Source organism: Manacus vitellinus, unplaced genomic scaffold, assembly GCF_001715985.3.
Source record: "Manacus vitellinus isolate BGI_N305 unplaced genomic scaffold, ASM171598v3 scaffold_14_pilon, whole genome shotgun sequence".
In the NCBI taxonomy this organism is placed as follows: domain Eukaryota; kingdom Metazoa; phylum Chordata; class Aves; order Passeriformes; family Pipridae; genus Manacus; species Manacus vitellinus.
Window position 1 is genome coordinate 6,417,636 of NW_021939063.1, and position 27,682 is coordinate 6,445,317.

Genomic DNA, 27,682 nt, shown 5'->3' on the forward strand with positions numbered 1-27,682 from the left:
ATCTAAACAAGAGAGAACAGAGACTGCAGTGATCTGCTGAGAAAGGCTGTGCTATATAAGAAGTATTGTACTTTTTTGGTGAGAGGCAGGCAATTGGATTTGAATAAAGAACACTCGTATTTTGCTGTATAAAACCAAAAAGCCCTTTGAAGGCGCTGGTAGCACATGTGACAGCCTCAAAGTTTAGTCCTGTAAAGGGCCAGGAAGGGGGTTGGGGTTTGAAATCCGTGAGCTGGAGAAGATTCACTTGTAAAAGCAGAAGTACTTTTCACTTCATACTTTGGCACGTAATATCCTCCTTGCTGGCACTAATGATGTGGAGACATTTTTCTATCAAATGGTTTCTGACAGTTCAATTGCCAAAAATACTCAAGTGGCAGAATGCAACTGCAATTACTAACAGTGTGCTTGCCCCAGAGTCTGTAAATCCTCTCATGAAAGCCTAAAAAGCCCATTCACGTTGTCTAGAAATAGCAGCAATAACCATGGTAATAAGTTCTTCTCTTTGTTGCTGTGGTTCAATTCTTTTCATGGGTAGGCTGCAAAAAAACCATTTGATTTTTCTGTAGCTGTCTCTATTGTAGGGAGATGTTTCTGTTCTACAGCAGCAACAGTGCCACTGAAAGCTCTGCAGCAGCTTAGATTCCAGGTTCGGAAACTGAGCTTGAGGGAAAGAAACTTAGAACCTGTTTCAGGCAAGGTTAAACCCAGTTTTGTGTTTGGGCTGTGTCCTGGAGGAGGGTGCTCAGGGAGAGACATGCTACCAAGAGGACAAGGTGTTTGCTAGGGATTTGGGTTCCTCCAAAGCCACCAACAAGTGATTTAGTGCACATCGTGTCCCTCCTCTACAACCACTGACTGAACCTAATGACTTTTACCATCCTTGAGGTGTTTGTCTGTCTGCATACACACAGTCTGTGTTGTTTCTGCATGCTCTGAGGTATTCCTTCGTTATTCTCCTGAGCTGTAGTGCAGCCCATGTGGAGGACGCAGGATCTGGAAATTCTCTCTGTCTAGAGTAGTTTTACTCTGTTTAATGTGGCCGAGTGTGCTGTGATCCTGCAAAAATTGCTCCTGGGCAGATTTCTGCAGGGAGTGCTACTGACAATAATAAGGTCTATTAAGATGTAAGATATGTCCATAAAGTGTATCATGAAGGACTGGGATACAGGAGGAGAATAAGAAGCAGTTAAGTGAGGCAGCTTGTCTGTGCCAAGTCGCTCGCATATGTGAGGGTTTGCAGCATTATGGCTCTAAATCTAGTACTTAGAGACTGCTATTGAGTCACACGGGCAGTCAGCTTTGATGCTTGTTAGAAGCAAGAAGCATGAATATAGACTTACTCTCCCTGTTATTAAAGATTATTTTATCCTATAAGATTGTTGTCATGGTATGATGCTTGAACAATTTACAAATGTAGCTTCAGAATATAAACGCCTTTGCTGCTGTAAGCTCTCCGAATCAGAAGCATTGAAATTTTCAGCAGCTATTTATCAGAGCACTTGCAATGATACAAGCTTTTGTTTATTTAGCTTGAGTTTCTAGGACATTCCAAGAGATAAATGCTGGAAATTGCTGTCATTGAACAAACTCTGAATTTATTTAAAAAGAAAACTTACTAACGTTCAGTGTTTTGAAATGTCTCCCCTTCTGTGGGGAAAAAAGGGCTCCCCCCACCCCAACAATGTTTGCTTTGCAATTAATATTTTATTAGAGGTTACCTCTGTGCTTGTAACTGTGTCTGTGAAGGTTTTGGGCACTGAGGCCAGCTGGCACAGAATGACCCACATCCATACCATTAAAAGTCTCTTAACCTACAAAACATTCCCATAGGACTCAAAACGGTGCCAGCTCTCAAACTGTGCCTGGGATTGCATGGGAAAATTGTAGTTGGCATAGGCCAGAATTGTGCTGGGGATCCTTCTAACAGCTTAATAGTATAGGCAGTCGTGCCCCAGGGCACAGGAGCATCCCTGAGCACTGCTGTGCTATAAGTTTGGGCACAGCTGGAGTCCCAGGTACAGCTGCTAAATTAACTTTTTGGTGCTTTTCAGGCAGTGTATAAGTAGGGTTGCTTTGTTGCAGAGGGTGTCCCAGAATGACATAGCAGCTCTTGCTGAAAGGAAGATTTCATGTCACATTTTGAAGAATATTAGCGTTATTTATTTTTTCTGTGTAACTTTAAAAATCTACCGGCAGCAGAGTCAGATTGAGTATTCTCTAACATTAAGCTCTAGTTCTTCACAACAGCAAAAATCATTAAATTGACAGAGAAGTTTCTGTAAGTCTTGAGTTTATTTAGTAAATAGAAATTACCCATAGATCACTAGGCAACAACAATGGTTTTTGTCAGTTAAACTACAACTAAATGTTTTGTGATGTCTGGACTTATTTTCTCCTCCATGCACTTCACCTTTTCCCCTCGACCAGTGCTTATACTCCAGCCTTGATTCTTTTCACATGAGAGCATCTGGGTAGGGAAATTTTTTAAGGCAAGATGTTAGTGTAGTTGTTGGAGATGTTTCTGCACTTGCTATGTAAATGGCTTAACATTTCATGAATGCAAAGTAAATCAGTTCTCTCATGTTGCTTGGGTTTAATCATTTTTGATTCTTGGTTCACATATTTCATAGCCAAAGCCTGAATTTTTTACTCTGCATTTGTCAATGATGCAACAATCACCTCGTTATGTAGGATGAAGAATTATGTGTGTGGAATTTGGACTGAGCTATAAGCTTCTAGGAGAGCAAGAAGCTATTAAGACATCCTGAGTCTGTACATAATACAATGTCCTATATTGGGCTCTCTGGCAGAGCCGTGTTAATTTATCTCTGTTGTAGCAGATGACAGCTCTGCTCTTCCCATCCTGGGTTTCTCCAAAGCAGCAGAATATTATTTATTTTTCAAGTATATCAAATAATAGTTTTTTTCAAAGTCTTCCTAGCCAGGGTCTCACAGACTTTGCTGTTACGGTTTAGTCTAATTTGAATTGACAATCGGTACCAAATATCAAAAAAATGTGTGTCTCATAGCAAAACCCAAGGGTGTAGATAAGTGGAAACAATTTAAAATGAGTCATATCACAGTTAGTCCAATGACTTAGATGTGACTCTAATCTTAGTTTCCCAGGAACTTGGTTTCTTTGCCTTTTTTCAGGTTGCAGAGGAGCAAATCTTTCAGAAGTAGATCTTCTGGATAATGCATCTGTCGCATTAAAGCCTTTGCATTTTCTAGGGTATACCATGATTTTCTTCTTTTACAAATTTTCATCATGTTATGGGTATGTGATGAAAACTCTGGATTTGAGATCCACAAAAGTCACCATTGAACAAAACAATACCAATAAATTCGGCTTGGAAGATTATTCTGTTTATTCACAGCCTGTGATTCTTTTGTGAAATGAATATCTAAACAAGACTAATTATTAAATGCAGACTGAAGATCCCTGATGACTTGTTTAAGGTGAAATCTTTACTAGGGAAGGGGAAAAGTAACTTTCCATTACTGACCAAGAATACTGATGTCCTCCTCATCATCTTTATTTCATCCAATCTGCAGTCAAAAAGTTGTATTCAGTGGGTAGAATTTGCAGAATTTAGCATATTTGAGTTCCCTGTTCCAAGTGACTTTAGCGGTATTTAAGTCAGCTTTGCAATGAGTTTATGTGTATTAAAATGAAAATTAAAAGATTTTTAGATAATGACTCTAATGAAAAAGTATTGCCAAGAAGCTATCAAAGAGATCAAATGTACTTAGAAGTGCTATGAAAAGAATATTAAATAGAATAGCAGTGCATGTGCAGTGGCAGCCCAGATTCAAACTGTGGTGCTTTTGCTTGTGTAAATGGATGCCACTGCAGTAAAACTTTTACACTCTGTCTTTAACCTGCTTACCCAGAAAATATAAAGCATTTTTTACCTCTTGGCTTTTGGACAAGGTAAAAAAGGTTTTAGAAAAACAGTGGTTCTTCTCTTGGAACCGGTGGTGAATTGGACTGACAACCAAATCATTCCCAGCCGTGCTTCAGCAAGACAAAGCCCCTTGCCTACAATAAAGTGAAAGAAATGTGGGAAACTGAGCATTTGCCCTCCAGAAGTTGACAGTTTGCATTACAGAAAAAAATTCGCGCTCGTTTTATTGAAGGTTGTTGTTACAAGTAAAAAAGTCCTTGAGGCAGTTGAACTGTGAATCAATATCTTCAAAGAGTTTGGATCTATCTTGGCCTGTTGATACTTTGAGGACTGGCCAAATTTGTTTTAGTAAAGGACAGGGAATGTATGGCTTTTCTTTAAAAATACCATGCATTTCTTCTCTCTTGTGTTCAGATAACATGGATTTTTACAAGCACTTGGGTTAACAACAGTGTAGCAATGCCAGTGTATTAAATATGACTTGATAACTAGTACAAGTTTGTGGGTGACCAAAGCAGGCAGTTGAACCACCCAGAACTTCTCATCTGTGTGGTAAGAAAGATAAATTGGCAAAAATACTGACTTTGCAATAGGAATGAATGTCTCTGGCTGTATTTTCTGTATGGTGCCATATCCTCTCTTACCATTGAGGCAGATGGAAAGTAATGCCTGCCCAGTCATGTAGAGCAGGAAAATTACAATTTTGATGCCTTTTTGGGGACTATTTTAGTGTGACCTACTTAGATGAATTTCCTAGTTTTTTACTTTACCACTGGTCCCTTTTATTTAGTTACCCATCTAGCCAAGCAAAACCTGGGGTTGTGTGAAAAAAAGAAGGCATAATCTGTACCTGAATTGATTCCCTGCCCTTACAAGATACAGTGTGCCTTGTGCCTCTCTGAACATTTTCCTAGTTAGCTAAACCTGGTAACAGTGTGGTGGGGTTGGATTCCCATCTCAGAGAGATCAAGATCATGAAGTCCATTTTCTGGACCTGCACAGGACACTTCAAGAATCCCACCATGTGCCTGAGAGCATTGTCCAAATGCTTCTTGAAATTGGGCTCGGTGCAGTGTCCACTGCCCTGGGGAGCCTGTTCCAGTGCCCAACCACCCTCTGGGTGAAAAACCTTTTCCTGATACGCAACCTAAACCTTCCCTGACTCAGCTTCATGCCATTTCCTTCCTGTCACTGATCATGAGAGGGAAGAGATCAGCTCTTGCCCCTTCAATTCCCCTTGTGAGGATGTTGAAGACCATAGTGACGTCTTCCCTCAGTCTCCTTTTTCCAGGCTGAGCAGACAAAGGGACCTCAGCCGCTCCTCATACAGCTGTTACAGACCCTTCACCATCCTCATGGCCCTCCTTTGGGTGCTCTCTAATAGCTTAATGTCTTTTTTTATTGTGTGGTGCTCAAAACTGCCCCCAGATCTCAGGGTGAGGCCGCACCGGTGCAGAGCAGAGCCGAACAATCCCCTCCCTTTCCAGCTGGTGTTGCATTGCCTGATGCCCCCCAGGACTCAGTGCACACATGAAATCCCAAATTGACAGTTACTTTCAAGTTCATGCCACAGCACCAAATCCCTGCTGCTCTACACTGAGTGGTTTCATAGCTGCCCTTTGTATTCAATTTCTTCCAAATGAGCTTTATTTGTTGACAGATTTTGAGATTTTCATGGTTGCCCTGGGCATTTCAATGCACAGTTCTAGTCTTTGGTCTTGAAATAATTTTTAGCATAATGAATCATTATAGTGCTGTGTGATAAAAACCACACTGAGAGAATGGGATCTAAATGGAACAAAATGTTTTAGAGCTGATCTGTACCCTCAGCAGTCACTGAGTGCTCTCTGTGACCATTGCTGGCCCTGCTGCTCGCTGCAATGGCTCTTCCAAGGCCAAGAGTGTAAAAGCACTTGGGCTGAGCAATTGAGTGGCCTCCAGTGGTCTGTTTTCTCCTCCTCTTCTGCCTGCATGCATTCCACATGTCCTGAATCAAAATTTTTCATATATAGAGTGATGAGTGCTTCCCTGCCCTGCATGTAAGAATACATTGCGTTAATGTCCACAATGTATATTACAGACAGGACTTCCTAACAGGTTATAGCCACAGTATATTTTCAGATGCACGTGTATATATATTTAAAAACATAGTGGTGTTATGATATTTTTTTTGATCACAGAAGTAACATTCAAGTCAGATGTGACTTGAATCCTGCAATTGGGAAATAAGTTTCAAACTCATGTTAGTAATTTTCTGTGTCCTTTTACTAAAGGCATTTTTACTGCAGCTAATAAGGAACTCAAGATGTTCTCAGATCTCGAAAATGTTACAATGAAGGAGATATAAGCTTTTCAGCCATTTTAACCACGTTCTCTAACATTGGCTGGGATACATTCTGCCTTTATGCCTCAACCAGTTTGTATGGTCTGCTGTTTTGTGTTGCTACAGCAGACTTCTTTGCTTTCTTGTTGTTGTTTTATTAGATGGTTCTCCTTTGAATTGCTTTTAATTTCAGAGATGCCATTCGGCACGAAAGCTGTAATCCTCGAATCGTGCTCTCTTCATAGCAAAACTGATGGGAAATCATTTTGTTCTGCACTTTACATATGGTAATAACAGTAACTCTTGGCATTTGCTCTTTGTGGTTATTTTAAGTTCTGTACAGCAAAGCAAACAGGCTGTGGGGTCTGGTACTGGCCTCTAATGGAACCATTAAACTGCTTGTGCACAGTCACATGAGGATGTACAGCAGTGTTTACTTGGGTTTCCCAAGATCCTTCTTGTTTCTGAGATGTCTGATTTTTTTTTTTGAGAACTTAGAACAGATACAAATCTGTGCCCAAAATAAGTTTCTGTCCTTAAGAAGAAAAGGATGTAACTGTGTGCATGTAGCATCTGTATTTGTATTGTGGATATTGCTACTGGTATCATATCAGGCTCAGGAATAATGTTGGAAGGTAACTGATAGTTCATTGAACTTCTCATCTAAGCAGGCAGGAGGGTTGGGTAAAGAAAAGAAAGGCACAATAAAGTTAAACGTGGGATAACTTATATGTGGGGTATTTGAAAAATATCCAGTCTCTTTTAGTCCACCCCAGGAAAAAAAAAAAAAAAGAGAGAGAAAAGGAGAAGGAAAAAGTAGTTAGGAAAAAAGTGTCCTTTCTATTTAAAGATTGTCTGTCCTAACCATCATGTAGTTGTACCTCTCTCACATCTTCTGTCATATGCTTCTGTGGTCACTGTGTCCTTAAACAGCAAGAATTATTTTTTTTCTGAGTTGTGGACCATTATATCCTGTATTGGCAAGGGGAACACAACATTTGAACCCTACCAGTAAAAGGAGACTGTGTGGTCCCAGAAGAGTCGATAAGAATAGAAATCACTCACTTGGCAACCTGGAGCTTTCCAGAAAGCAGCAGGCTGAAGGGCACACTCAAACCCCTGACGAGCCTCAGAATAGTTAAGAAGTTTATCCATTAGTTTTTCTTGCCACTCTCTGCTCTGTCTAAACTAAATAAAAAGAACCTTGTCTTCCTAAAACCCCATCCATTCCAGTTTATATTTCTGAAATATTTTCTCAATGAAATTATGGAAGTGATGACAAGCCGTGCTGTTTTCATCTTTTCTCTTTTCAGTTCCCCCACAACACTGTGACACATACCATATTTGAAGTCAAACTGCAAAAAAAACCCGTTTCCTGTGATATTTAATTGCAAATCCATGGTGAAATCAGGAATTTGCTTAATATCAAGCCTTCTACTTTGGTTAGGTGAAGGACTTGGAAGGCGTTGGGTGCAACTTCCATTTTCAGGGCACATAATCCTCAGAATGGCATTTGACGGGAGCTGAAGGGTTGGCCGTGAGTTTATTTGCACAGAATTATTTCAGTCATTTCTAATGATTTACCAGGAAGGAAAAATCAAGGTGGAGTTGGCAAGCTTTATACAGTTTTAAGCTGTAAAATGCAGAAGAGGAGAAAATCCATTGTGAGGAATTACAAGGAAAAAGTTGTAGAAGACACCATCCAGAGATATATGATTTCCTAGTGCTGACAACCACAGCAGGCAACTGTCTTTATTGCAGGCAGCTTACACTGGTGCTTTGACTCTCCTCTAGCTTATGCAGACATAACTCCTTTGACATTAATAAGTTCCTGGAATAGCTGATAGAAGAACTGAACTGAAACCTGTCAGGCATCTCTTTCTGGCTTCCCCTTTGAACACCTGCAGTCCTCTCTCACGTTTTATTCTCTTTACCGAGGGAACTAAACACAATCCCAAATAAACGAGTTAATAGTTTTGTGTATTGTTTGCACGTGTGCCTTTAACGCTTCCAGGTTAGTTCTTTTTATCAGCCAAGTCAAGTCAACCTTCTCCTGATATTTGCAGCTCTTCCTGTTGTATGAGAGCTGTAATGCTTGTAGTGTGGAACAGATTTTTCTTTAAGCAATCCGGCTGAAGCAAAAGGTGAATTCTTATTGAAAGAGGTTGTTGAAGAGGTGCAGAAGTGTTCAAAAGCTTCTATTGCATGTATGCTGTTGGGCACCGGGAGAATCCCTAATCCATTTGTTTTCCTTTCATAAGAAGATCAAAACAATTTGTTGTGTTGCTTAGGAAAACTGAAATGTTTCTGAGAAAAATTTACATGTGTGTATATGGAGAGAGAGAGCAAAAGAAGTCAGATGGGTTGAGAGAAGTGTATAGTTTGTTTAGCCTGCATTAATTTGCCCATGTAATAAAGCTAGTGAGAGTAATGACCTGTGCTTCATGGGTTGCAGTGGTGCTCTGCTTCATGTGCTTCTATAAAAAGTATTCAAGCACAGAATTATTCGTGGCTGCTGGACAGTAAAGCTGCTCAAATCCTTTCAAAATTAAACCTGGTGGTCAAAATACCAATGTCTTAACCAGATCAATGACTTTCAAAATGAAATACAAGTACTTCCTTTTGCTTTGGCATAGATATATTTATGTTTAGTGTGTCATAACTGTACTAACGTAAAAATAACTACATTTTGGGGGGGATGCAATGTGAGTTTCCCTAGAAACAAATTTAAATATGATATTTCATAGGTAAGCAGTGACATAAATATGATATTTCATAGGTAAGCAATGGCAGTGTTGTTTGATATGCAATGCTTGTTTTTGTACAGAGGACTTATTTCTACTGTCTATCTTCCACTGAGATGTGCATATAAGCAGCCCTTTTGTGTGCCTTATTTCTCAGTTAAATTCTACAGAATCGCTTTGCTACTTTGCCTGGAAAGATAAAGGTGATCTTCAGCAGGAAATCTTAATTCAAATTATAAGATGAATATTTCTCGCTTCCTTTTCAGTAATGTCTGATTTGGTTTTCTTCATGTTAATGAGTTCCTTAGATCTACCTTTGGATGGCAAATGGCAATGTAAAGAGAGAAATGTTGTTATAAGAACACTGCAGTAATTGTAGCTCTGGTGTCTTGAACTTGATTCTCCCCTTCACATTTTGACCCTGTGTCAATAGGTTACTGTTGTATTTGCATTTTGACAAATTTCTACTCTATTTTCACTTTGTGCAAATGAATTGTCATAGCCGTGAATGCTTTACTTAAATAGCTTATCATTTCATTAAACTCTGCTTTGTAGCTATCACACTGGAGTGTCTGTGTTCTTCAGTCCTTCTGTTCAGTAGACACTAATCTGCTAGACTGTATGATTTGATCATTTATCAGATAGGTTTTGCTCTTGGTTTACCTCAGTCAGCTTAACTGCATTCTCAGTTGTTTGGTGTTTGGCTGTTAATTCCACTTTTTTTTTTTGTCCTTTTCATCTTTTTCTTTATTTTTAAATTTATTTTTAGATGGATATTTTTGAGTGGCCTTATTCTTTGACTGTAGCAAGTAGCATTGTACTTATACAGGTGTTGGTTGTTATTTGGAGTGCTCAGGTAAGAATGTCCTATGTCATCCAATAAACAGAAGATATTTGTGTTTCTGTGGCTGCTGCTGGGTGTTCGTTTAAACAGTTTGGAAATATAGTAGGAGGACTTCTGTATATGAGGTCTTGCACAGGTGGTGGTGACTTGGAGTTTTTTAAGCTTGTGTGAGATGGGCAGAAGTACAGTGTGGAGTCTTCTAGAAGAGCTGCTGGCTGTGGAAAGTAAGTCTCAGGGCTCTGCTCCCCACGAGTGCAGTGCTGGTGCCGTGGGGGAGGCCGGTTCTGGACAGACCACTGCAAACTTCCTTCCACAACCATAAACTGGAGCTATGAGGAGCCTCAGATCCCATCCACTCACCTCCCATTAGGTTTGAGCGGAGTGGGCTGATGGAGGTGATTAGCACCTAATTCACACTCTTCTGTTGCTAATTGGAGCAGTTTCCTCAAACTTTTAATACCTTTAAACCCCACTTCTTACTTTTTTAATCTCTAATTCTACGTGGTGAATATATTGGAGAGGATTCCATTGGTCAGAGGAGGCTGTGGCTCCTTGGCTTTAGGGAATGTGCCAACACAGTGTTCCTGCCGCAGGTGGGATTATCCTAACAGTGTCACAATGTGTGCACAGGGCTGTCTTCCTTTTGTCTCATCCTTCAGTGAATCTAGGCTGCAACAGAAACACTGGGATGATGAATGTTTTTGTATTCTGAACACCACTTAGGTGGGCATGAAGTTAATCCACTTGATTGAATTTGCAGCTGCTAAAGCAGAATTATGCATCTGGGGATTTTGCAAAGTAGTTAAAACAAACTAAAAGAACCTCAAAGAGAAAAAACTGATGCAGTTGTTTAGATGTAAAATGGCCTTAAAATAATCACGGCATAAAACAGCACTAGGGCAAAAGGATTTTTTGTATGATCATTGCTGTGTTTGTATTTGACCCTGGAGTCCACAAGGGCCAAGTCAAACCTGAAACGTTTGCTTCACTTTCCTAATGGGTGTGAGATACCATAGAGACACATATGAAAAGTAAATTAAAAAGGAGTTATAGCTGCACAAACTCTTTGTTTCTATGTTTTTGGGTAACTTAAATTTCTCTTTCTGAAGAAAGATTTTTATTTTTTTTTTTGGTCAATACAGCTTGACTACCATATCAGCACAAATTTGGAAACCAATCTTCTTCTAATTGATATTTCTCTTTCTTGATTTTCGTTTATTCTTTTCAATTTCTAACAGTGTGTATGAAGCCCCCCAAAAAAGTCTAATGCAGTTCCTCTTTTTGTTCAAAAAAAGGGAGAATAAACGTTTTTGTTTTTCTCGGTTCTTTTTCAGACCTGGAAAGGTCAGTGCTGATACAGCAGGATGAAACTGCAAAAGAATTAAACCATGTAGCATTGCATCTGAGTGCTTCTTTTTCGCTTCCTGTTGATACTTTTGGAATCACTCTGAACCAGTCAGGCCATGCATTATGATTGTTTTAATTTAAAATCAGCACATTAAGATCCCTTTGATTTCTACCTAGGAAGGAGTCACTGTGCACTGTTCACCATCCAAGACTTTCTCTTTTTCCCCCATCTCCTCCCGGGATACAAGCACCTTTTTTTCCTCCGTGCGTTGAATTCTCTGGCTATTAGGATGCAAATGAGGTAAATGAGAGAAAAGGCTCCTGCTGCTTCTACTTTCAGGCTGACACGAGAACATGTTGTAGGTGACAAAGGAGTCATACAAAGAACTTTAAAAACAGTGGCATAGCCTTGCACACCATTCTAAGTAGGAAACATTTTCAAACTTTTGAGCAAATGATGTAAAAGGAAATTAGAGGAAAAGGCTGTGTGTTTGAACACCTGTAATGTAGGGAGTCTGATGTCTGTTTTCTTCGTGCTACTTGGAGAAACAATAACAGCTAAATGGGATATAATTCACTATTCTGCTGTGGCATGTTAAGCACATGGGCAAAAGAAAACTCCAAGTCCTTTCTCTTTAAATTGCAGAGAGAACACATTAATATTCATTTTGCTCTGTGCTATCATCTCATGTTTCAACCCTCCAGATGATAATTAAGACAATAGAAGATAAGATTTTGTACTGTATGAAATTGCATTCAAGCCTTAACAAATAAGAGATTATTTTGTCCAGTAAACAAAACATAATCATCCTGGCACCCATACGAAGGAGAGCCTAAAATAGAAACACTACTTTTTATAGGTCATGTAAAATGTCACCATCTCTTTCATTATCTATACTGTTTGGATGAAAAAGAACTGATTAATTTAAAAGAACCTTGGCTTATTTGCTAACAAGGTTATTTTCTCATTGATTGCTAGGAAGTCTAGTTCCTTTACAAAGGGTTGCAAATTATGAGTAAATCAATTGTCAGCCTGTGTAGATGCATCTGCCATTTATGTGCTGGCAGTGCAGGCTTGTGTGTACATGGTGTTTATACAGCAGCTGTGGATGTACCTTGTTTGAGGAATTTCTGGGTCTGAGCACAGGTGGAAAGGCAGGACCAGGGGAGCATTTTATCACAAAAGGGCCACTCTCCTGAGCTCCTTTTAAAAGCTTGACTGTCAAACAGGCTGTGTCTGAAAGGAAAAGCCAAAAACAAAGAAGCGTAAAATTAGACCAATTAACTAATATTTTGACATACAATTTTAAAACTCCCAGGAGAGAAGTATGAGAAAACACATGTCAAAGGTGGTGGATTTACCATGCCAGCCTGGCTGGACTCACTAAGAAACAGTAACAGAGTTTATTTCTAGGAACCTGAGGGTCTCACCATGGGGCTTTTTAGCCGGGGAGTGTGAGACCATAAATCTGGGGACAACAGTGCAGAAATCCTGTCTGGAGGAGACTTGGGATTTTAAGTCCCCTCTGTTAACTGTTCATCCGTGGCCCCAGGATGCCTGTTGTGCATAATGCTCTATTCTATTTAAAAACCTACCTGTCTTCCAAAGTTCCTCCTTTGTTTGTCTATGCTGGTTCAGACTCTAAAAGTGGGACAGTGGGACTGTGTTCAAGCAGGAACAGTGCGTGATTCTGGACTGCTCCTTTGATAAATAGCTATTCCTTTTGCATGCCATAGGTCTGACATCTCTTCTTGCCAAGCTGGGAGGTTCTGACCCAGAGTCCTTTTAAGTCAGCAGAAAAGCTCCTGATGGCTTAATGAGTGGAGGTAGAGCTTTAGGAAGTCCCAAAGTAACATAAAAGCAGAAACCACAGTGACATTCACTCAGTAGAAATGTGAGGCCCATACTGTGCTTCCTTGCATCTCTTGCTGGATCAGTTTAGACCTCTACAGCTTGTTTTTCTCCTCCAGTTGTAGATGGAGTACAAGAGGCTTCAGTGTGCCTGTGTTGCTTAAAAAGTCTTTCAGCCTTGCAGAAATTCCAGGGCTTTGAAATTCCAGCACTACCAAAAGTGAGAGAAGCATAAAATGAATTTGAGGATAAGCTGATTAGAGCTTTCCATTTCAGAGTCAGAGACCTCCATCCAAATGCATTTGATTAAATGGGGCTGAAAAATGTTGTTTTGCAAACCAACCGAGAAAGTACAAGGAGAGCTCTCAAAAATTAAAGAATAAAAACTTGAGGAAGAATTAGTATGTAGACAATTAATGCTGATTTTTATAGCTTTCTATCACCTCTCTTGTTGTCTTTAGCTGGATCACCGGAATGCTTATCAAAATAATTTAAAAAATAAAGTGGCTGTTGGTTTTAATGGCAGTGACAGTAAAGCTGATGCTTGAGCATGAAGATTCCCTGGCAGAATTGCAAATTGCTTAGAACCATGTGAGTTTGGAAAGCCAACACTTGCTGGCAAAAATGGGCATAAAGCATGGTCAGGTCTACTTGTGTCCTGTAAAATGGGAAAAGTCCCATGATGCCAAAGTCATCAGGAAAACCTTTTTCATCTCTGCTTTTCCTGTTAATCTTTCACAAAAGCCCTTTTTTGTGGATATGCAAGAAAGCCACCCAGTCTGTTGCTGGAAAGAGTAATGTTATGGGAATGAAACCAGTGTTTCCCTCCACTTTGACTTCTGGGAAACTGTTACTTTGACCACTTCTGGTCTTGTATTTTCCAGTTAATTGTTTTTAGGGTGAGATGCCTGCGGCTAAGTAGATGTGCTCACACAAAGGAGGGTTCACTTGCCACAAAGGCCTGTATTTCCTTTTTTACCAAACCAGAATCTGTGAAACTTCATTCTGGAGGTACCAATTTTTTTGTGTGTGTTTTCAAAACTGAGCTGGTGCTTTGGTTCTCTTTTTGTTGGCAGTGTGAAGATCAAGCCTGGGTATCGGTAGCCTTTCACAAGACACCTCCTTCAGATTGGTGTACTAATTCTTATTCCTGCTGTATACATTGTCTAATGATTGTGAGAAGGGGAGAGATAGGAAGATGGACTTGATTGACTGAGCTTGGAAACATATGAACCACTGGGCAGGAGTAGCCTGGGAGGCTAAGGCATGATTGGAAAAGGCACCATCAGAGCTATGTCTGATTTCTGCAGAAATGTCAAGTTCTTGAGAAATATCTTCATTTTTGACAAATGTCGTTTTGTGATCAAAAGCATTCTGTGGAAATGTCTAACCCACCACATGTCCGAGTTAAGCGTTCCTCTCTTTATTCCAGTATTCTGTTTTTCACCAAAAGAGAACCATGTCTTTTTGATTCTGCCGCAGAACTGCTCTGCTTTAAATCTAAAGGAGCAACTTGTGTGCTGTTTCTTTGTAATTAAAATTCTTATGCCCAAAAATGTGTTTTCCATTAAAAATTCCTGCACTAAGAAGTCTAAATCTTGTAGCTATTGTCTCTGGAAATGTATGTTTTGCTATATGCCACGTATAAACATTTATTTCCTGTTCAAGAAAATGTGGTTTTTACCATCTGTAATATTCATATTTGTTTCTTGGGGGGGAAAGTTGGGGTGACAGAAACATGATACAGGCACTCCTAAACTCATTAAGAAACCAAGACCTTGTGACCAAGGCAAAAAAGATATTTATTACAGAGCCTAGTAAGTTTTTTCATGTACTTTTTTTTATTGCCAAACTTGTTTTTTATGAGGTATTAAATTTATGTTGGAGACCAAGGCTATTCAAGTTACTAGTTTTTTTGTTTCAAATGTGAGTTTTTTGATATTTTAGATGTTGTCATTGACTAACCTTTAATGTGGAGGTTACAGAAGAGAAGGGTTGCTCTATGTGGAAGAGACAGGCCTGAAAATCAGAACTTTCTTTTTTTTTTTTTTTTTTACATGACTGTATGTGGAAGTTGCCCTCATTCACTCTTAGTTTTGAGTTTTGCCAATAAGATATAGTAGAACTTTATTAAAACCAATAACAAACTGGACTGCTGTAGTTCTTGCTTGCTTCAGCCAACTCATTTATTCTGTCAGTGCTGTAAAGTCTTATTTTAGAATTTCAGTCCCATTTCCTGCACAAAAGGGAGGCCCACAATGCTGTGTATTGAATTGCTTTTACAACAGAATAGTCATGTTAACACTTTCCTTTTACCACTGAGGTTTTCTCAACTTGTGTAGGTTCTTGGTCAGCTGATTGAAAAGCTTCAGCTCGTGGCATTATTTTGCTCTGAACTCTTTTAAATTCCCCATTCTTCCAGATACTTTACCCCGGACTATTCAACACTATCTTCCTAAATTACATTTCCAAGTAATAGCTCAGGCCATTATAGAACTCGTTTGAATCAATTTCTCTTTAAACTTGAACATGTTTTTTCAAGAAAAACATTCAATCTTGATGTAACATTTTCCAGGGATGGAGAATATCCTCCAACCCTCAGAAGACACTTGTAATGGTAAAATAAAAATAAAACAAATGTATTTGCAGTTACAATAATTAAACGGAACTAGTCCAGTTGCTTAGATCTTGTTTTCCCTTTGTCTTCAAGACAAAATTGAAAAAAGCTGCAGTCACTTTCCCTATAAGCCAGGTTGTTTTTTAAACCAGCGTGACCTTCTTATTCCATTTTTGTGGCTTCTTGTGCCTCTTGTAAAGTGTGCTTCAACAGCTCCCAACTGTTATACACGTTTTTCCATTTAAATGTTTTTTCCCAACAGATTTAGCTCATAATTATTTTCAGCTTTGAGAGCTTGACTTTCTAAATTGCAAAGCATTGTAGCCTGTGTGCTTCTTTTTGTACTGTATGCTTGTAGTTCGGTGTCTATTCTATGTGTACACAAGTGTGTAATTACATTTAAAATAGGAAAAAGAAAAAAGCAGGTCCATCTGAGGTTAAGCTTAGTTGTGCTCTTTGAAAATAGTGTAGTAGGAGCAGGACCTTCACTTGCTACGGAGAGACCACAGCAAGTCTTGTTTCTGATTTTATTTGTTTCTTCAAAAATCTTGTTTCTGGGAAATTGCTGGAGGAAGTTGGAAAATTAACCTGTAGCCCTCTGTAGATGGGTGTATTGCAGAGGAAAATAATAATTTATTTTTCTGTGGTGAGACACTGGTGCACCTGAGTGTGTATCATCCAGCTACACCAGAGAACAGACCAAAGCAGCTGGCAGATGCTTTGGACACATTATGATTTGTAGCTGGTTTCTTCCAAGAAGGCCATTTTTTTTTATGTGATAGAGGCACTTGTGAGGGGGGAAAAAAAAAATTAAAAAAGCAACATCAAAATTCTAGTGTTCTGACAATATCTGCATTTAGTGTGTGGTTTATGGCCTGACAATCACAGGTTCTCAGCATTAGATTTTATGTATTCAGTGCCTCTGGAAATGAGGTTGTTAATATTGACATGTGCCCCGGAGCCCGTGAGGTCAGAGTGAAAAACTGTAATGCTGTGATTAGTATTCAGAGGTGACCTGGCTGGGCAATATGGGAGTTTGTCCCTCCAGCAATCAAGGAGGAACAAGAATGACTTGACTGCTGAAGGAGTTTGAGATTTAAAAAAGAGCAGTGAAACCTACTATCCATGCCTAAATTATGGAGAAAAGTAAGCAAAAAATCAAAGAATACGAATAGCTACTAAAAATTCCCCAATTCTGGCATATGTGTAACTTTTTTCCCATTTTTCTGGAAGAACCAAATGCTGTATTTAGGGAATGGGTTTCAGATTTTGCAAATATTTTCCTAGTGCCATTCTAGAAAATGAGTTTGTTGGCACATTGTTATGTGGGGCTTGTTCTGCTAAAGCATTGTAATGCCGTCTGTTTCTCAAGCTGATTTGGCTTTTACAGCTCAAATATTATATCCTGCTTTTGGAACATATGGTAACTCCTTTCAGGAGACATACAGAGATATGCATCTCATTTCCAGAAACGGGTCGTTTCCTTGGAGTGAAAGACTGCAAATGCCTTTCATCTTGATTTTCCTTTTCTTACTGTTGGAGCTAGACTTTCTTCTTCACCCCATGCCCTACTTCTGCTGCCTCCCATAAGCCCTCCCTGCATCCCAGAAAAGGCAAGGCTTGCTGGCAGCTTGAGACTCGGAGTGAAGGAAAAGAAACAACGCTCCCTTATCCAGGTTGCTTCACACAACACAGTTGTACAGAGTAGGTGTCAGTGACAAACGCTGTTGTGTGGCTCCCAGGCAGGCTGTGTGTTCCTGATGAGGTATGACCGGAAGGTTGGGCTGCTCACATAGCCTGGTCTGTGTTCATTGATGGAAAGGCTCAGCGCAGACGGGGCTTGAGCCGCTCAGCCTCAATCTTTCAGAGCCGCTCATGGAAATAGGCTGCATCCCATGGCACTCTCTTACAATGGCTTCATTCTGCATTCACTTCAGTTGTGTAGGAGGGATTTTTTTATTTTCTTTTTTTTTTTTTTTTTTTTTTAAAAGCCTACGTGGCAGCATCAATGATTCTTGCCACTATTGACCGCTCCGTACTCCTCATTGCTCTTTCTTGCTGGAACACGCAGTGCAAAATACCCCAGCACAGCAGTGTCTTTGTGTGCAAGACAGAAAGCCTTCCTCAGAGGAATGTCTCTGCTTCTCTAAGTTCACCTCTGGGTCTGGCTTTCTGTAAAGTTTTGCAGAGCTGAGGCTTTGCTCAGGGCGCTTGGTTTAAGGTCACTGCCAAGAGGAAGCATTTATGGACATAGCTTTAATGTTGCAGCTTGACTGTCAGTTAACTCTGGTTCAACACTGATCTGGCCACAGAACTGTCTAAAGTATTTAGCATGATGCTAATCCAAATTTCATTGAAAACAGGTCTAGAGGATGTTGCATTACTTTGTTCTTTGCACACCTACCTCCCTGAGCTTTTCCGTGAAAACATTGATCAGTATTAATGTTAATATTAATGGCTGTTAATCAGGATTGCAGTTTTATCCTGGAGATTTTTCATTTTATTTGGAAAATATTCTGCATTTTTCATCCCAGCAGGTCCCTTCTCTCACCTTGGCTCACCTTGCTCTCTACTGTCATTCCCAGAGACCACCTGACAGTCTGGACTCTCTCCTTGTTGTGTGTCTATGGATTCTTCAAAGTGAACAAGGAAAACCAAAAGCTGAGGCAAGAGTTGGGGAGCTTGCAGCATTTTTTGAGAATGGCATGAGGGGAAGAAAAGAGGTCTCCTATGAGTCAGTAGCAGTGTAGGAGTGGTTAATCTCCAGTTCTTAATAGTTAGTTGGGTTCATAATTAACTATGCCTGTGAAGCACCCTGGCTGGCTCTACATCTGCCAGCATCCATATGGATGTACCAGTGTCATGTTTCTGAAGCTCTGTGCCTGGCCAGTTCAAATGTGTTTTAGAGGTATCTAAGGCCAGCACTCATTACTACTGCTGACCTTTCTTTTCCCTTTTCTATTCGTCATGTGCTCTTGCTGTTGAGCTGTGTGTTTTCAGCTACCCATATTTTTACATCACATGTATCAGATTTTCTCTCCTTAGACTTTACTGGGGCAGATATGGTTGCCACTTTCTCTGGAGAAATGTCATCATTTATTTAGTGTTGTGGTGCTTCGGAATCCATATGGACACAAAAGCTTTAGCAATCCCCAGTAATTTGTGTCACCTACCAACACTGACCTGCTCAGGCACAGGAAAAAAAACCAAACTCAAACCTCAGTATTTTGTGGAAGAGAGTAATAAAATAGTTCCTTCTTGAGATAGAAAGATCTGATTTGTCTGCCTGTAGCAGACCATGCTCCCCTTCTGGGGGTGCCATCGTGGCTGTGTGGCCTCCCTCTATCCCAGGTCAGGGTTATCCTGGACTGCAAAGATGTTGGAGGGTGAAGGAAAGTTTCTTCCCCAAGAGCTTCAAGAATTCAGGGCTGGAACTTTGAGGATGCCAGAAGCTTGAAGAGGCCAAAGGGGGAGAAAGGCTTGGCTTACTGCTGGATTTGCTGGTATTGACGGCCTGAATTCCGCTGGGGGCAACAGAAGTTTGATTGTCACGAGTGTTCAAAATTTTCAGGCCTGGTGTATAAATAACAATATTTTTTTCTTTTCAGCATCCAAGGCTGAGCTCTGTGGGTTTTTCTGGCACTTCTCAACTGAAAGGCTATTTGTTTAAATTTGCAGTAGAAACGTGAATCCCTATTAATGTACAGAAAATAAGGTGGAGCGCCCTGTGAATGCAGTAGATGAGGTGAGGTGCCCGTAGAATAGTTTCACCAGGGATTTATGATCTGTTAAGTGCATTTCTGTAGCAGCAAATGCTGTGAATTACCACTTCAGTGTTGGTTCATTCACCCATGCAGGTTGAGAGTGATACCAAAGGTACCGTGCCAAGAAAGCTCTTGGTTGCGCCTGATTCTGAACATGACCCGAAAGTTTTGAGTGAATACATCTCCTTCAGATTCACAGCTTACACCTAAAATAATATTTTAAGAAGTTCTGTTAGTAATAAAGTAACAAGTGTTATTCATTCTCCAGACAGGAATTACTAGCTGCACTGAAGTGCTCGCTGCTGATTCAGCAGCCAGGCTGCTGCTGAAGCCTTAACCATGTTCCATCAAAGTGGAGTTTTATTGCTGTGTAGGTAGTTCATCCTGTAACTTTGTGCAATTCTTTATGGCAGAACCCTCCAGCTTATCATAATTTCCTTCCACTGGAAGGCTTTTGCAATGGATGAGGCTTTGTTGTTCTGAGAAGGTTTTAAAGCATAAAAATTGGGAAGCGTTTTATGTTTTACTTCAAGAGGTGGGTAAAGGATGAGCAGTCATTTTGCTTTGGTTGTGGCATGGATTTGTTAGAATAATGGCAGCATCCAGGCTCTGATCTGAGCAATTCTTCTGTGTGCAGTCTGGCTCTAGGAGGCTGGTACAAATTACAGTAATATACTGGCTTTGACTGGGTGTAGCATTTCCAACAGAGATCCAGTTTGTACCCTCAGACCAGTAGTTTTTCTCACCAGAGACTGTCCACGCTGGAATGGAAGCAATCACTGACAATAACAGATGACGTTATTGAAGCTTTTATGGGGAACATCCAAACATCTGGACTTTATAGTACTGGTATTGGTCCCCAGCAATAAAAGTTCATTGGTGTTTTTTGTTTGTTTGTTTAGAAGAAAAAAAGAGGAGAAAATGGAATTGGGATCAAATTAGTTGTTTGCTGAGCCATGTTAATTTTTAAACTGAAACTCCCATGGCAATGTTTATATATCAGTTTAGAACACTGAGCCATAAAAGGTTTTTAAGTTTACTTGTGTTAGGAAAATGTAGTAGCAATTAATTTACCAACATGTTACGGGTTTACAAGGTGCCTTCATTTCATGGGTGGCTGGAAGACAGAAATGCTTAGTATATATTGAATTTAAGAAGCCACATGAATGCTTAAGGCTTTTAAACTGGATGTTTGTGCTTTGTGATCTTATTTGAACTCTGGCCAACCATGATGAATGTTTTCTTGTATCTTTGACCTCACAAGAGACATGAAATAACAAATGTAGGTACTGGACTTTATTTACTTATTTACTTAGTAGTTAAAACAAGAAAGCAAACAAAACCATGATGTATTACACCTCTTCTCCCCAACACCCCCTTGACAAATGGCTGTTGGAACAGTGCTAAACTGTGACCTTAAAGCCACAGGCGTAATGAAACTGTGATCTGACAGATGTGACAGACTCATCTTACATAAATCACTCTCTTTTGTCACTGCTGGCATATGGCCAATGAATCTTCTAATTATTGAATGGCTTTTATAGCCCCATTATTTATAATCACTTTTGGACAGCAGCTGGAAGACAAGGATGGGACAGACTGAAACGATGTAGCACAAACTATTATCATTTCTATAACAACTACTGGAATTAGGAATGTTTTGTGATGATGTGGTTACCAGTGCAGTCTTGTTACATGATAAAAATCTACTCAGCCTTCATTTTTAAGATGGGTTGCTACCTCCAGTACCTTACTATGAAAATTATCCTATTAATTGATCCAGAAATAGAATAATAAGAATCTCTCCAGGCATTAACAAAATATATATGTGAGTCTCAGGGCCACCTTTTCACAAGGAGTTGATGAAAATCCATTGCAAGTATTAGTAAGAGACAGTGATGGTGCCCTGGCAGTATTGTTGTGCTAAGTGCTGTATGGAAAAGTTTTTAAGAACTCTCTTCTGCTTCTCAGGAGCCCTGTCTACACCCCACTCTTTAGTAAGGATTTAACAACAGATTGAGAAGTTGTCTTGAGTTACATTATTAATATTTTAATATTTCTTTAAAAAATGTGGGTTTTTTTAAGGGAGTTGATAGATTTATAACCAGGTTCCTTAATGTACTTTATAGTTAAGGGGAACTATTTTGCCTCTAATTATAGATGAGTTTGTGTTGAGTGCCTTCTGCTAGGAGCAGCAGCCCTGGAAAGAGGAGCATGAGAGAAGTCACCCAACCACAAAGGCCAGTCAGCTGAGATTTCAAGTCCGCTTGCTGCTTTAAAAAATGTGAGCTGCAGGTTCTCTGCTCATGCCTCTAAACGAGCAAGGTTTGGGGTTTTTTGTTTGGTTTTTGTAGGGTTTTTTTCCTCTTTTCTACAGTTCTGCATTTTGTAGCACAGAAGTAAAACCCTGCCAGCCATGGTAACTTATTAGTGTTTGTTAAATACCTCCAGATAGAGATCTTCAGATGAAAGACAGTATGTTACAATCAGGGGTTTATACTGCAAATCCAGCATGTGTCTTTAAAAAATTGAATCCTTCCCTCTCAATGTAGACATCAGGGCGGCGAGAGAGAACCTTAATCCAGATGACTCTATTGCACTTTTATCCCTTTAGTGAGGCCTTTAACCTTTCATTGCTTCATGGCCCTGTTGTTTTGAAATGGTCTTTGTCTGCCCAGAGAGAATCCCTCTGCTAAAGACGCCTTTAAACAGAGTTCCTGACAAGAGAGGGGGCATTCTGCTGCAATTCAGGAATGGAAAATGGATTTTTCCAGTTCAGATGCTATCAGCCCCTGTGAATGTAGCAATTGATAGCCTTCCCAAAGAAGGGTAAAGCAAAAAAATATATACTGGTGTAATCTGCTTACAGGAGTGTAATATAGGTCAGGGACCAGTGTGTCCCGGGCTTGACCCTGACCCATCTTTGCACGAGCATCTATAGGCTCTGTCAGAGTATGGCTCTTTATCAGGATTATCTATGACCATCTCTAAACATAAATGGGATAAAACAGCTGCAGTAATTAATATAAACTATAAAATGATACTTTCCAAAGGCATAAAACATGAGTTTAAAATATATCTTCAGAATGCACACATTGCGCAGTTCTGGCATAGTCTCTCCACCAGCTGGCAGGAAGGTGCTGGCAGCCTTGCGATGTTCACACTCAGCTTTTTCTTGGAAAAAAAAAATTCAGGTTTTGCTTGGTCACTTATGTAGTCTGCTTTCCTTATTGCAAGCCAAGATGTCAATAAGGCAAGAGGCTTTCAGCCCCCAGGTCTGTACTGCTGCTCGGTGGTGGGATTGCTCTCGAAGAGAGGATGTTCTCACAGAGCAAAGACGGTGCTGGATGATCCCACGTGCAGCTTTCTTCCTGCAGAAAGTGGGAATTGTAGCAGTAAGTGTCAGAGCACAGCTTCTCTAGTGACTTCATATCACGTAACTGTTGGAGGACAAATGTGTGACAGAATTGCAGGTTTGAAAAGAATGTGTTTAGAAAAAGTCAATATATTTCATTAATCACAAAACCATCTAAGGTACATTTTGAGCTGCACAAAACTGACAAGGAGGGTTTATTGTTTCTCAGAAAACCATATGTCAGTAAATATTTTTTTTTCTGTGACAGATGTTTCCTCCTTGAGTTTCCTTTTACTACTAAAATATTGTTGTTGTGATGTAGTGGTGGGGGAGGATGATTGTTGTTCTCTAAAATACAGTATAATAATTAAGAATAACTGAGAAAAACAGCCATTTAGTGAGTTGCTCTTTGTTTCATTCAAAGGTAGGGAAGGATTCAGATAATAAAATGGAAACATCTCAAATTTGGAGTAGTACTATGGGGAGAGAAGCAGTGAAAAGCTGGTTCTCTGATTATCTTTACATGAAAAAGGGGCATTGGTTTTGTTCAGTGGGGAAAAAAGGGGAAAGAAACTGTTGCAAGAGCAACAAAAACCTTTGAACGTGTTTTACTTATGAAAGTTTGTAAATTTTGATGAGTTTTGCATTTTTTTGTATGTTTCATTTTCTAAAGCTACCGTGTATCAGCCTAATTTTGATTACAAAAATAACAAAGTGATTTTTCTGTGTGCAAATAAGTAATTTCCAGCATGTCCTGGCCAGCAGGAAGGAAGAGCTGAGCAGTGGGTCTTCAAGACCTGTATCCTCTGCTTTCGAAAACTGCTGGTTTTGGGTTGTCTCTCTTGTTCCTCCATTATTATCACTGTTGGACCCCTTCACATGCTTTTAGCAGAGAAGAACGAATCTCAAAAGAGTAAATGTAAAATCCAGTCTCCATGAGAACAGAGGAGTATTTTGAAGGGCAGTATATACTTCTGGTTAACACAACTCATCTCTAAGGAAACTGGTACCAGGTATTTTCTTGAGCACAACTTAGACATGGATTTAGATTTTACAAAAGGAGGACTTTTGTGTAAAGGCAGGAGGTTCTGGGCATCTGCCCATCCACCCAGCCTGGTGGTGGCTGGTGTCTGGACAGGAGCCATCAGAGGGTGAGGCTTGTTCTCAGGGTGAGTTTGCACAAGCCAGCGGTGCCCTTGAGGATCAGAATGAATTTTGCTGCTATGATTTGCACAGAGGAGGTTGCTGAAATGTCACTGGCATATTTTTTAGGTTCTCGGGGATTATGGGTGCATACATTTCAGACTCAGAGTATATCAGAGTTCATAAACTTTCATCTACCACTAGAATCTACTAAATAATGCCAGTACCAAGAACATGCCCTCTCAGCTTTGAGGAGATTCTTGGGAAAGATCAGAGTGGAGTAAAACATTTGAAATGGTAAAGAATCCAACATGTTCCAGGCTGGATCCCTTTGGCAGCTTTCTACATAGAGTTAGTTTCTGTGTCAGCTTATTTTCTTCTGCCATGCAGTGGAGTGAACTGAGTGGGGTGAACCTGCTTGTGCCCACAGCTGTGGTTTCAGCCACTGCAGAACAGAGATTGTCAGGGCTGCAAGAAGCCTTTATTCCTGTCAAGACTTTTCTGGAATTTAGCAACAGGAATGTAGCTTAGCAGGCTTTTTTTGGAGTTGTTTGTTTTTTTTTTCACCTTTTCTTTTTTTTTCCTTCCCGCTTAAAATAAATGTAATAGAAATAAGCATCACTGTGAGCTCCCTGAGGGGACACTCATGTGAGTGCAAGTATTTCTACAGCCCCTGTTTTTGCAACTGCCTTCTAAACTAGTGCTTCAGTGACTCAGCTGGGAAATCCCAGCTACTGCATAAACCAAATAACCAAACTTTCCAGCAGGGCCATAATAGACTGAGATGCTAGATGGAATGGGCACAGAGGGAAGCTAAAAGCAGGTATCATCAGTAAATTGCATATTTTCTGTGGTCAGACAAGCCCTAGCTCAGCAGAGCTTTTTCACCTCAAGATATTGTTTTGCCATAAATCATTGAACCAGGGATCACACAGTATTTTGGGAGAAAGTTTACGTAATGTGATACATGCAGTTCAGTGCATTAATTTCTCCACTGGAATAAACCCTTGCATTATGTCCAAACTGTTTGTCATAGTTATCCATTTTTGCTAGGAAAAACCACCTTGTGCAAAGAAAAATATGGACTGTTTAGTTAAAAGATAAAGAACTGCTTTATCATTTCAGCAGGTGCTCTTTTTGTTGTGCCCAGTCTCCCTCTGGAGTAAAACAATGTGATATGAAATCAAACATTTGGGGTTTGGAAAGTCAGCTCTGATATTGAAAAACTGTAGCCCACAGGTCTATGAAACCCTCCAGGTGCCTCCTGTGTGGGAAACCAGTTTTATGGTGTAATAACTGGAGACCTTTTGTTAGAAAATGGGTTGATAATCTGCTCTTGGAGTGAGGGATGTTGCTGGGGTCACTCAGGAAAGCGTGTTGAGCCAATTATATCTCCCTTAATTTCAGTTTTGTTGTTTGAGCCATTTCTGTAATGAGCATCTTGGTCTTTAAAAATTTTCCTTCTGTTAATAGCTGCCTGAGCCTTCCTTTCTTCAGTAAGAGTTATTTTTAAAATTTGACTTAGTACCGCAGAGTACAGAGTGGGTTTTTTTGTGTTTAGTTTTGTTTCTAAACCAACATCTGTGTTAAAATGTTGCAGGGCTGCAGTAGGTGGGTAGGCTGATCCTGTCCATGGGCATGTCACAGTTTCCACTTGTTCATGTCACCCTTTGCCTGGTGCTGCTGCCAGCTCCCAATCCCACTGTCCAACTGCACTCCATTGCAGTATTATTATTCTTGATTTGCTCTGCAGTGATTCCTAGAGGCTCCATCCAGGAATCTGCGCAACTGTGGTGCTATGTTCAGTGTCCAGAAGCACTGAGATGATCTCTGCATTACATACTCAATAATCCAAAAAATCATAATGCAAATGATAAAAAACCACAGCTGCCGTGGTTCAGCCTGAGGTCCATGTAGTCCAGCATTTTGGCTCCAGCTGAGGCCATAATTAAGATGCCTGGCAAAGGAAAGGAAAAGAGCAAGATATTTGATATTCCCCCACTTCTTTCCCAGGTTTCCCTGCCACCAGCAATTAATTTTCAACTCAAGGGATTTCCTACACCCCCTTCTTTTCAAGGCCGTGTTGGATGGGGCATTGAGCAACCTGGTCTAATGGAAGGTGTCCCTGCCCACAGCAGGGGATGAGAACAAGATGATCTTTAAGGTTCCTTCCAACCTGTTCTGAATCCATTCCAAACCATTCTATGATTCTGCAACCCCCAGTGGGTCTGTCTTTTCCATTTCCCCTTGAGTCTCCTCAATAACCTTGTTGCACTGAAAGTGCTCTCCAGTGAGATCTGCACAGCCTGTGTGAACTACTGCCCTTGCTGCATGATTTTGAACCGGGCTCCCATTACCTTTCCTTGGTGTCTCCCAGTCCTTGTGTTGGGAGAGGCAGGGAGTGCCCAGTCCCCAGCTGACCTCGGGACATGTTGGAGGCCAATGTCCCCAACAGGCTGCAGCATCCCAGCCCACTCTCTTGGTCCTTGTGTTGCAACTGCTCCTGACTTTGATCATCCTGGTTTCATTTTTCGGAAGCTTTTCCAGAGCTTTTTTCTTTTCTTTTTAGAACAGAAGAGTTTCTATCCCTGTTTTTGCTCTTCAGTCAAATTAATGTCCATGTTATTCCCTATTCCCATCTTGGAAATATTTTGAGGGGAAAGACTTCATTAAGTTTCTTCACCTTATATGTGCTGTTACAAGAAAGGATTTGGTGTTCAGCAACTGTCATTGATCATTAACAGCTACATTTTTTTCTTTTCTTTTTTTTTCGTTGTTGTTTTGTTTTTAACTCATCTTATTCTGGCACACTTCTGAAAGTGTTCAAAACTGAATGGGGGAATAAATACATTTAAGTGAAAAGCATTGGATGCTATTTTGTTGTTTTTAAGGACTTTGGGTGCTCTTAACTCCTTCAGTCTATTCTTTCCTAACTCCTGCTGTGGGCTGTAGTAGATACTAATACAAAGTATAGCACTTATTTGATGTTGTGCCACGTTCAGCTTTATTAGTACCTCCAATGGGAGCAGCTTTTGCCTTCTGTCTGTCTGCCCAGCTCACCCTCCAGTGAGTTGCAAAAGCAATACTCTACCTTTTTTATTTTTCTTTTTTCCCATCATCTGTCTTTCTCCATTTGCTCAGACAAATAAGTAATAAAAGGGAATGATGATCTGTTTAACACCACAGGAAGAAAGATGCATTATGAGACAAGAGAGACCTCTTGTTTACAGCGAGTTATTTTTGGTAATTAGCCATTTGTAGAGGAGGATGAGCCTCCGCTCGTAAAGTCAGCATGGCATAATTTAGGGGACTCTGAATGGAAATCTAACATTTGCCTCAATTGGAAATGTTAATTGTGTGCATTTAGAAATAAATAAATGGCTGTTTTTTCTTTGCAGGAAGCAGACTGAACAAAGATCTGCGACATTATCTGAACCAGAGGTTTCAGAAAGGATCGCCGGATCACGACTTGCAGCAGACTATTAGAGACAACCTTTATCGCCATGCTGTGCCTTGTAAGTAGCAAAACCTCGGCCTGGTGGACTACACATAGTTGAATTCCATCTTTGTTTTTGAGGAGCCTTTCTGTGGTGGTGTGCACGGCTCTGGGGGAGACTGTTTTCAGCTTGGGCAGACTTCCATGTGTGGCAGCAGACAGGGTTCAGGTAGGGTTGAAAAGGAAAATGACTCATCCCTGAACTCTGCTTTTTTGATTACCTTTTTGGAACAGTTGATGGTTTGATGCAAGCCCTTGATGCCTGCTTTGGAGAAAATCTCTAAAA

General features: G+C 40.2%; 1 protein-coding gene across 5 annotated transcripts in view; it reads left to right on the plus strand.

Annotated features, from left to right (window-relative positions):
• Positions 1-27,682, plus strand: part of MAGI1 (membrane associated guanylate kinase, WW and PDZ domain containing 1) — a 336,329-nt gene that overhangs the window by 140,333 nt on the left and 168,314 nt on the right. For all 5 annotated transcript variants that reach the window (XM_018068395.2, XM_018068398.2, XM_018068397.2 and 2 more), the window contains exon 2: positions 27,299-27,415. The gene's annotated coding sequence lies outside the window, so the exon portion shown is untranslated. The remainder of the gene's footprint in view (positions 1-27,298; positions 27,416-27,682) is intronic.